General features: G+C 55.0%; 1 long non-coding RNA gene across 1 annotated transcript; it reads right to left on the reverse strand.

The window, feature by feature from the left end:
- Window positions 1–5,929: 5,929 nt before the first annotated feature.
- Window positions 5,930–10,725, reverse strand: LOC129734169 (uncharacterized). Its single transcript, XR_008729813.1, has 3 exons — window positions 10,523–10,725; window positions 8,034–8,091; window positions 5,930–7,519 (listed from the first exon to the last, which is right to left on the reverse strand). It is a non-coding gene; the product is annotated as an uncharacterized LOC129734169 (long non-coding RNA).
- Between the last annotated feature and the right edge of the window lie 206 nt (window positions 10,726–10,931).

Raw genomic sequence — 10,931 nt, forward strand, 5'->3', positions numbered from 1 at the left:
CAGCCCTGCCGCCAGGGCTGGGGAACACATCCCAGCTCTTCCCCACAACCGGCTGGGTGCTTTCCCTGGCAGAAGGTCTTCCAAAGCCACACAGCCCCCAGCACAAGAGCTCTGGGATGAGATTCGGCTCGTCCCCTTGGCTGCCACGTGAAGAGCAGCCCACAGCCAGCTCCCCCAGGAGCAGGACAGGGAGATGAAGTGAAGCCCCAGGAAGAGCATCTGGCCTCGTGGTCCTTTTGCCTGCTCTGGACATCACAGCCACGTTGCAGAGCAAACACGGCACATGTGGGATGGGGCTCCAGCCTACCTGGCAAGTCCTCACTGAGTTACCTGGGCTGAATTGAAGCGGCACCGGTGACACCAGGGCTCAAGGGATCGGCCACGCATGCAACATGGCAACTCCTACCTCCAAGGCAGGGAAGAGGATGGGGGTACAGGAGCATCCCACAGCCCTGACACCAGCAGAGCCAGGACATCCGCGCTGTCAGCCTGCCTGCCAAAGCAAAGAGCACGTACAGATCTACACACCCACACAAAATTCCCAGCAAGCAGGGAAAGAGGGAAAACAGTGTTTTGCTCATAGATTTTAACAACAGAAATACATGCAGCTAGAAGCTGACGCTGCTGGGAAGGATGGCCCTTAGCTCATATGGGAGACCGAGGGGTCCCGTTGCTGAGAGCACAATCTCCCCAGCCCCTCTCTCGCTGCAGGGCAGATGGCAGAGGAAAGCGATGCACACACAAATGAGAAACTGCTGTGTTTGCACAGCACTCTGGTGGGCCACAGAGGGGGAGCGACACCCGCTGCACCCAGAAACACAGCCCTGTCATCAGGGATGCAAAACCCGCGACAGCAGCCACTGAGTTCCCCAGGCAGGGCCGCTCCACGTCCCTGCACTCAAGTGTTCATCGGATGCGGCATGAAGAGCCCTGTCCCTGCAGAACAGGCTCAGGAAGTTTCTGTCCTCGGCTGAAACCTCTTTGGTGTGGGAGAGCCTGGAACTTATTACAAATCGCTTAAGTAACTTTGGCTCACTTGAGCTAATTAAATTGGTTACCCTGGCTATTCTGGAGGCTTGAAACCACCAGCCAGCTCCCAGGCTCGCTGTGCGAAATTAATTAGAGCAAATGATAACTTGGCAAGGACAAAAAAAGAAAGTCTCCATAGTAGGGAACAAACCCAGCGTGAGGGGTGTCTGCTGAAGCACGTGTCTGTGTGCGCTGTAAGGTGTTTCAGATACACCATCGCACCGGGATGGACTTCAGCTCATGTGTAACACTATGTTCAGGCTTAAATGCTTTGCCAAATCTGGGCATAAAAATAAACTTGGAAGTTCAGTACAGAAAGACAGAGTAAAGGCAGGGACCTCTCATTTCCATAGGAAGCAGAATTAATAGCTTGGCAGAAGGGGCGCGTTTCCATTTTTATACAAGAATTTCCTCCTTCTCCTGCAGAAAAAAGGGCTTTTAAGAAATACGAATTGGGACAGTTCTCCAGAACCTGGCAGCAGACTCCGAAGCATCCCACGAGGCGTGCACAGGCCAGCGGGACTTCCAGGTTTCCGACAAAAAAATAAAATATTAATTAAAAAAAAAGTTGAGTGGACCGGCACACTGCACCTCCGTTCCTCGAAAGCACTGGTGAGGGAAGCCGGCAACAGCCCTTCCGTACCGCATCCCGGGCGGATGCGCAGGCTCTTTCCTCCTGGACCAGAGCTGCGAGCTGCAGAAGGGGAGGCTGACTTCAGGACGCCTTCACCCCCGCCAGGCCCTGCTCCGCAGGGCTGTGTGGCCGGGGGAGCTCCCCTAAGCCCCCCTGCAAGGGGGCGGGAGGGCTCAGTGGTGCATGTGCCTCGCGTTAAGCAGCGGCCCCGGCAGCGGAGTGGTGCCCATAGGACAGAGACCGAGGCCGGCCTTCTCCCCCCGCTTCCCCGGCGCGATCCAAAACCATAACCTTGACTGGCTGCAGTTTTCATCCATCTGCAAAAGCACATTAAGGAGGGAGAGAAACGTTGGCAGCTGACCACAAACTTACTCCCCGGAGAGGTCCTTACCTGACTCTAACCAGATGCTGTTTATCAGCCTGAGCACATACTACATGCCCGATGTGACGGAGACAGAAAAAATACAAGAAATGCTTGTTATGCTCGGGGCTTCGGGGGGTTTTCATCCTCAGGCCGGATATACAAGTTCCAGGAGAGGAATATGCGTCCCTGGAGTCCCAGGCTGAATCTGGAATTCATATACCCTGTAAATGTACTTTATTTAATACAGGAATCAAGAAAGGTTTTGGAATTATTGCACTGGAGAGTTTGATCGCATAGTTACAGCTTGGAATTAAGGAATAACTGCAGATCTGTAACACAATGCGTCAGCCCCACTGAAAGGGCAGGACGTTGCATTTTGGCTGCACAGTTTTGTCTTTGCTCTCCAATCGCTGCCCTGAAGTGCACTGAAGCCTGAGGGTAGGTTCCAGCAGACCCTGACCCAGCCCTGCCTGCATCCCACAGCAGATATCCCTTCAGATGAAGCCAACAAAACCCAGCAAACTGGGAAGTAGGCAGCACAGGGGCCCAGAGCTCAGGCCCAGCCATTGATGTGGCAGAACCAAGGAGATGCCGCCTGCAACCCAAGGTGGCACAGCCAACACAGTGGGGAGGAGGAGGAACCCCTGATGCCCCCATTAAGCTCGCCGCTGGAGCCACGAATTTAGGAGCCAAGTTTTGGCCCATGACACTATGTGAAGATGGAGGAGGAGCTGCCTGGGCAGGGATGCAGCGTGCCCCCAGCACGTCGTGGCACTTGGAAGCCATGCTCGGGGCGCAGAGGTGGATTGCCAGGTCCGAGTGCTCACAGAGCCCAAGGAAGCTGCTCAGAGCAGCACGAGAGCCAGGGCCAGGCTGGGAGGTGGGAGAGGACGTGCTGCAAAAATCAGAGCAGGAGTAATGTGGAACATGGTAGTGATCCAGCACAAGCAAAGACAGATGTCTTTGCTGCAAAAACGACGATAGGACTCCGTAACAGATACGTATATATATACATGCAAGCACATATCTGTATGTTTATATAGATGTACATGTATCTTATGTATTCTTACTTGTTTTTTAAAGATCTAGCCAACATGTTTTTGCTATGCCAACATGCTTTAGTCAAAACCTGCAAGGTCTTGGAGAAGCATCTTTCCCCCACGTAGCCCAGGTCTCCCCTGAAAGTGGCCTCGTCCCCTTCTGTGTTGCATCGCTGGTTCCGTAGAGAGCAGTGCTGGCAGCTGCCTGTCGGTGGGCAGCCATGGCTGCAACACCTCCGCCGAAGCTGCCGGCTCGGGAAGAGCTGCAGCACCAGACCCGGGGTGCCAGGCACCTTTTGGCTTTCCAAGCCAATGTTCCCTGCTGTTGCACTGTGCAACCCAGGCTTGCTCTTCACCTGGTGGCTGGCCCCTGACCACCCCGCCAGGGCCCGGGCATGCCCAAGCAGAGGGTCACCCTGCAGCAGTCCCCACTCCCAGGAACCTGCCCACTCCAGGGACAAAAGCACAGCCTGTGTGGAGTGGTGCCCTGCCCTGGGAAAGGCTTTTCCACCCCAGCTCCCCCAGCTCTTTCTGGGCTCATTGTCCACTCCCACTTGCTCCCTCTGTCACCCACATCTGGCCAGAGACACCACAGCAAGGAAAGCAAAGGCAATACCAAAGAGAGCAGCTGGACCACACTGCTGGTAGCCACAGGGGCTCACTGGTGCTCTCAAGATGCCCCACAGCTCATGTCTGCTCCTCTTACCTGGGCAGAGCCAACGTCAGAGGCAGCACGTAGGATACTCAGGGCTGCTCCTTTCGGGGTACATTTGGGGCTGTGAGGTATTTCATTCATGTCTCCTCCAGCCACATCCTCAGGCTGGTCCTGCTGCACTCCCCTGGAACTGGGCAGGGCTGGAGAGCATGCAACAGGCATCACAGGGCCTCCGGGCATGGTGTGGTGCTCCGCCTGCAGAAAGCTTGGCTGCTTTGGAAAGCATCCCAGTTCCTTTGGCTGAAAGTATTTAGGCAGAGGCCACTGGAAAAAGTGATGAGCTCTCCATGCATACGTGCCACCAGCAGTCGTGGTCCAGCAGTGTTAATCACCACATCAGGGCACCAACAATTACACAAAACCAAGGCAACATCTTGCTGTAGCTCCCCAACTTGTAAGGGGAGTGCCCTGCCCTGTCAGCCCAGTTCCCAGGGGTTCCTGATATCCAGCACCACATACAGCATGAGCACATTCACTTTTCTTTGCTGCTTACTAGGAGATCATCTTAAACAACCTGCAGATTGTCCTTTGCCGGCACAAGACACAGAGAAAGCCACGTGCTGCTGCTGTCAGTACCTGGGAAGGTACACATGCATACACACAGGTTTGCATGTAAGAAATGGCCATACATAACACACTTCCACAGGCACATGTGCCTCAGAAGCAGGCATTTCAGAGCACCAGCAGCACTAACTCACAGCCCCCCAGTTCCCCCATTTCACTGCAGTCACATCTCACTCCAGGACATGCAGCTTCTTCTGCTCCTGAGCATCTTACGTGAAAGGCTGAGCTGGGAGCCGACAACCTTTCCTCCACAGCTACTAGAGCCATCACAGATCACTCATATCTCTGTTTCTCCTCCTGGGGCTGCTTCCTTCTAACTCCACCACTGGGAGCTGGCTGTGCTCTCCAGGAAACAATATTCTATCTTGCCTGTAGCCAGCATCCCTAAATACACTATAGCAACATTTCTCTCTGCCACTCACTTGTCTGATTGCAGCTGGGATCACATTAAGTCCTTGTAGTCCCTCCACACCTTCCCACTTCCCAACTGAGCAGAGAAGAAGAAGAAAGAAAAAATGCACAGAGCACCACTCTCAAAGCCTTCTAGCTGGGTTTCTATGTTCACTGAGGGCTTTTATAGCCTAGAGGTAACTGATTGCTAGTTAACTCTGAGTAATTAGCACCACTGCAAAAGGTAATCTGGTCACTCCCTAAACATGTGTTCCTAACTGTGAGGTTGATTTTTTTCCTGTGCTGAGGTCTAGAGAAGAACTGCCCATGTTTGCGTGCTTGGACTGACATCTGGAGCACCTCTGGAGCAGCCCCAGCCACCCAGAGCCAGGACATTTGTCCGGGGCACTCTTCTCCCCATCTTGCCTCACAAAACCTGGGTTAGAATTCTGCTGGGTGCTTGTGCAGAGCTGTAGTACTGAGGGAAGGGAGGGCATCCTGGGTGCCCCTTGTCCTGCCACCTCTGCTCCCCCCTCCATCACTTCTTCCAGCAGATCCACAGGGAAGGACCACCTGCCCACTCAGCTTCAGACCCTGCTAAAGGCACTTGAGCATCTTGGGGATGATGAATAAAAGGCATTTCTTGGAAGGGCTGTGAAATCACCTGTGCCATGGAATTTGGTACGTGGATAGTGTCATGTTCCAGAAAATGCCCTGGCCAGCTGATCCCAGTCGACAGGCAGGGCTAACTCATGGGGAAGGTGCTGAGGAAGTGGGTGCAAAATGCTTCGCTGCATGTCGGTGCATCCCCGCTCTGCCAGCCGCTGGGTAAATTACATCGGCTTTAGAGCCTGCTGGCAAAACGTAAAGCAGTCTCCATGCTCCAGCCACTACAAGGGTATTAATCAGGATGAAAATATAAAAACAACATGAAAACCACCATCTATGGGGTGCGCAGCATCGGACACTTGGTCTGGGAGCTGGGCCAAGTGCTCGTATCTTGACTCTCTTATAAATACACTGCTAGGAAAATGCATTATCTCTGGAGTGCTGTAAGACCATTTAGATTTCAGAGCAAAACAGTCCAAGACACCTGCTGCATTTTAATGATTTTTCTCCATCACCTACACAGAACTGAGACTGAAATAACTGCCCTGCAACCACCCTGACCCTCCCACCACAGCTCTGGGAAAGCCGGTATCAGCAGTGCCAGCACCATACAGGCGCACCTGGTGTGTTTGCACAAATCCTCCTGTTTTGGAGCATCAGAAGATGAGCAGGGTGGCAAGGGGTCATGTACCTCGCTCTGCATGGTGTCCTGCATCCCTGCATTCAGGAAAACACTGCCTCCCCCGGCACAGCCACAGCTGCCCAGGCAGGAGCTGTCGGATGTGGCAGCCGTGTCCCCCAAGTATTTCCCCTTCTGTGGGCTGGGTTGTTTGCACAGAGCTTCCCAAGCACCTGGGGACAGCAGGTCTTTTAATTGGGGACCATCATTACTGAGAAAGCACCCGGGGTTGTGCGGAGGGTGAATTCCCTGCTGCCCAGGCACTTCTGCTCCATCCTGCCCAAGCAGCACCAGTCACTGGGCCCCTGCCGAGGAGGACAGGGGAGCATGGGCTGACCCGGGGTGAACGGATGCACCCTGGTAAAAGGTACAAAGACTTAGTCATGCTGGAGCCCGAAGAGCAGACTTGATGAAGAAAACATGCCCTTCGCTTTGCTATTCCCTCCCCATAAAGCTATAAACTCCTTTCAAATACTTCATCTCCCTAACTTTTGGATGTCATTAAACTCTTTATTAATTTACTCCAAATGTCTTCGCTCGTATTCCAACACAGCTAACCCCATCAAAAGGATAAAAGCACAGTGCTTAGACAGCACTTCTTCTCTTCAAAGCCTGTTACTGAGATTAATTGTTTCTCTCAAGTCCTCTGTGAAGGAGGTACATGGGGATAATTGTTATTAGTGCTGGGTGCGAGGTAAGCATTAGGGTCCAAGGTAAAAGCTGGGACCCAAGCTGTCACAGCACCGGCAGGAGTGGGTGGGCTTGTGGGGGCTGCAGGCACAGGAAGGCGAGGGAGCTGCAAGGGAATTCCTGGGACCACGTCTGGGTTCATCGCTGATGGATACTCCTGCAGCTCCTCAGGCAGTATGGTGCCAGGGCAGAGCCGCAGCCCCGGGGTGCCTGGCACCCCCCACCTCTGAGCATCTTCTCTCAGACGAGTGCTGAGCGTGTCCTCGGGCTCCCCGCTGCTCGTCCCTAACCGCTGCTGCCTGCCAAGAGCCTTGTGTGCAGGCAGAGTCCCTCCTCCTTCCCGATTTATCCCATGATGTCAGCAATCCCAGTCCTTCCTGACATCAGCGGTGATGTCAAGAGTTCTTCCCCACATCCCTGATGCGGCAGCGGGGCTGGGCAGGGGAGGACACGGCGGTACTGGCCAGCCATGCTCTGCCCCACCAAGCAGCTCCAGGTCCTGCTGGGAGGGCATTAAGGAGTGGTCAGCAGAGCCAGGGTGCTGGCCCGCAGGCTGCACAGCCCCCTGAAATGCTGCCCATCAGCCCTGCCGGTACCCACGGGATGGAGGGTCCCGCGGGAAGAGCCGCGATGCCGGCTGTGCTGTGCTGCAGGAATACCAGCCGCTAGCTCCGGCGGTGCCCGCGCGTTGGGGCCAGATGTGTGCGTTGCTGAGGCTGACACGGTACATCTGGTCCGGGTTTTGGTTTCCATCGCAGGGTTTACCACATCCCCCCCAGCCGGCTGGAGGCGAGGAGGCGCACATCTGGAAGCAATTGCAGCTGTCACGCTTCAAGGAGATACTGCACCGCAGAGAGGAGAACCCGATACCTCGCCCCAGCAGCCTCCTCCCGCCCTCCAGCTCCAGCAGATGAGAGCAGCACAAGCATCCCCCGCCGCGAGCCGGATCCTGCCAGGTGCTGAGCCCTTCCCAGCAAGGGCAGCGTGCAGTGCCGGCACCTCATCGGGAAGAGGGATGGGGCTGAGCCCTGCAGTGGGGAGTTAGCTCAGGCCAGAGGCACCCCCGGCTCTGTGCCTGAGCAGGAGGGATGCTGGAAGGGGCAGCCCTGCGGGGACCTGGCCCTCTCCCCACTGTGGCTGGGCACCTCCGGGAGCCCGGCACAGCCACACACCCTCACGGTGTTTGTTTTTAAACACTCTGGCAACCCAGCAAAGCCCTGAGCTGTGCTGTGGTAGGCTTGTCTACACCATTCCCCCCAATGCCCGGGAACGGGATTCCTTTCCATTTAATTAACTGTCCCACGCTTTCTATAGCTCACCAGGTCTCGGGAGCACAGTCACCATGGAGCGTTTCTGGCAGGGAAGGAGCACTTGTTTCTATACGATACAGAATAGTTTCAGCATTAGTTACTTCTAAATCATTCTGGTTTATGAGCAACCTGACAATTTGGCAAAGGCAGCAGGCCTGGGTCTGTACCAGGCACTAATAAAATCTTGAGAAGAGCTGTAAACCCGTGCTGGCAGCAGGGTGCTGGGGGAAGGGGGATTACTAGTGGGTACCTCTGCTCCTGCCTCCTCCGGAGCAGCGGGCAGCATCAGCAGGCACCATCAGTGGGCAGCCACGTGCCTCTGCGGGAGGGGATAAGCATCCCAGCCCATGCTCTTGGCAGCAGCGAGCTCCTTCTCCTCATCCATCTCCCAAAGCATCTCTGGGTACCACCCTGGTCAGCCCCAGGTCAGGGGGAGGCTGGCTTATCACCTGAGCCAGCTTGGAGACTGCAGAGAAGGTGAGACAAGAGCTGCTTGTTCTCTGCCCAGCATTTTCAGCTATTAAAGGTTATTGGGGGGGGGGGAGGTGGGGGGGGGGGCGGGGAATACAATACTGAAATGGGGAAGAAAACCCCACCAGATCTGATCGGAAATAAAAACTGCCATTGCTGGGTAGCTGGCAAGGTGGTCTCAGCAGCAGGGCAAGCCAGCCACCATGGTCCCAGGCTGTGCCAGTTTGTGCTTGAGGGCAGAGGGGCTTTGTGCATCTCTGCACATGCATGTGCTTGCACGCACCTTTGCTTTAAGGGATGGGGACCAGTATTTGGGGAAGGTGGCCTGACATCAGGCTGTGTTTGTCCAGGAGTCAGCTGCTCTTCACCAGATGATTTGTCTTGCACCATTACTTTGACCTGAGAGCTGCAACCCCCCTGCTCAGCCAAGAGAACGTGCACTCTGGAGCCTACAGATGATGCTCCAGACTCAGCTGCTTGTGTAGGAGGAGGAAAAGGAGGCAGGAGCCTCCCCAAATGCAGCACAGTAGCCTCTAAAGAGCACCCAGCCATGCTGCATGGGCAGGCTCTGGGCTGCTGTGGGTCCAGTCTGTAGTCCCAGCCCAGCCCTCAGGAGCTCTTGCAGCAGCATCAGACCTTCCTGCCACTGCGGGCTGTTCGTTCAGCAGTGGGAGGGTTTGGAAGGGGAAGATAAATGGACCTGGTACCATAGAAATAACAAGTGCTTTGTGGAAACCATGAAGAAATAATGAACAGAGGATTTATTTTAGGAACGCCTGGCACAGGATCTGACCCAGAAAGCCACCTGTAAACCTGGCCAGTGCCGCTCTTCCCTGTGCTTAGACCCGGCCAGCTCTGCTCCAAGGATTGAGGGATCCCTGCCCCACTGCAAGCAAGGTGCTTGGCGGGGCTGGGAAACACCACTCAGCACTGCCCCTGTCCCAGGCAGCAGCCATGGGGGCTTCCTTGCTGCAAGCCCCCCCCCAGGGGGCTCCTGGGGAGAGTGGGGGCAGCTTGGAAAGCCTTGAGGGATATGAGGGCTGCAGGAACAGACCCTCCACTATTTGCATGCTGCATCCAGTTACAGGCCAGGTCAATAAAAGAACTGATTTAAAACTGTTATGGCTGAAATAATTGCCACTTGCACGCCAAGGGCTTGTTAGCAGGGGGCAGCAGGTGATGCCGCAGGTTGCACAGCCCCCCTCAGGCTGGGCATCACTTACTGCTGGTTCACTCCTCCCAGTATTCCTGCTGCCACAGAGAGAGGGTGACCGGGAGTCAATGGCACAAGCACCCGGTGACCCGTGATCACCAGTCCCTTGCCTGTGCACCAACCAGCCTTCCTCCTGCTTCTTCTCCCAGCTTTGCTCATGAAACCTCTTCTTTGTCATGGAAAGTTCTGCAGCTGGAAGACTCCAGGGCTGGGACCAGGCACAGGGGCAGCTGGGTCCCCTTGGCATGGGCCCTTTGTGCCACGTTCGCTTTGTTCCGCGGTGCTGGCAGCTCAGTGTGGCAGGGAGCAGAGCGTGCCCTGCTCTTGCAGGCAGCTGCCTGCTTTTGCTTAGCAGTTAGCAATACCATGGCTGCCTGTGCCAGACCCACCTCCTACCCCAGTCACTGTGCATGTTTTCAGCCAGTCACATATGGAACGGGTTATGTTTTTATAATCATCTTTATACAGTCTTTTTTTGTTCAGTCCCAATATCATTCCATATAATTCCTCCCCTCTCCCCTGCAAAGGTCTTTCAAGCCTGTGTCTACAGGAGTTTGGGCAAAACCTTTCAAATGCTGCTCTTCCCCATCCCTTTCTAGGGGAGAGGCCCCTATCAGATCCTTCCACCTCTTGCAAGGTCCCTCCTTTCTTTTGCTGACTGCTGCAAATCGCTTCCACAAAGTCTATTTCCAGCAGGAAATCAGAAGCAGAAGGAAGGGGCAGGCGGGTGGGAGCAGCCCTGCTTCTCCTACAGACAGCTCCCCAATTCCTGGCGCTCCTCCTCTCTGCTGTGCCTCCTGGCACAGGGACTCACCCTGAGGTCTTCTGACAGGGACCTGGAACATGTCCAAAGCCTCCTGCTCCTTGCCATCAACCCAGACATGCTATACTTGTGCTGGGCATCACTGTTTCCCTTCCCACGCTCGCTCTTCACCTCCTTACGCAGGGATTCCTTGGGCAGGGAGAGCCGCCCTTAGCACCTCGTGCATAGGCAGCATGGCTGCAGGGAGCTGCAACTCGACTGCCGCAAATACAGCAGTGAACGAGGAGGAGTGGTTCTGGGCTCAGCCAGCTGGACTTGTGTTCCTCTTTCCTAAGGAGAAAGGGGGGGGGGGGAAGACAAACCCTTTCCCATGCAATCTCTGCTCTGATATCTGAACATCTGAACCCACTCATGGCCCCACTATTAAATTTGTGATGAAAGAACAACTTACTACAGGATT

Source organism: Falco cherrug, chromosome 18 (assembly GCF_023634085.1).
Source record: "Falco cherrug isolate bFalChe1 chromosome 18, bFalChe1.pri, whole genome shotgun sequence".
NCBI lineage: Eukaryota > Metazoa > Chordata > Aves > Falconiformes > Falconidae > Falco > Falco cherrug.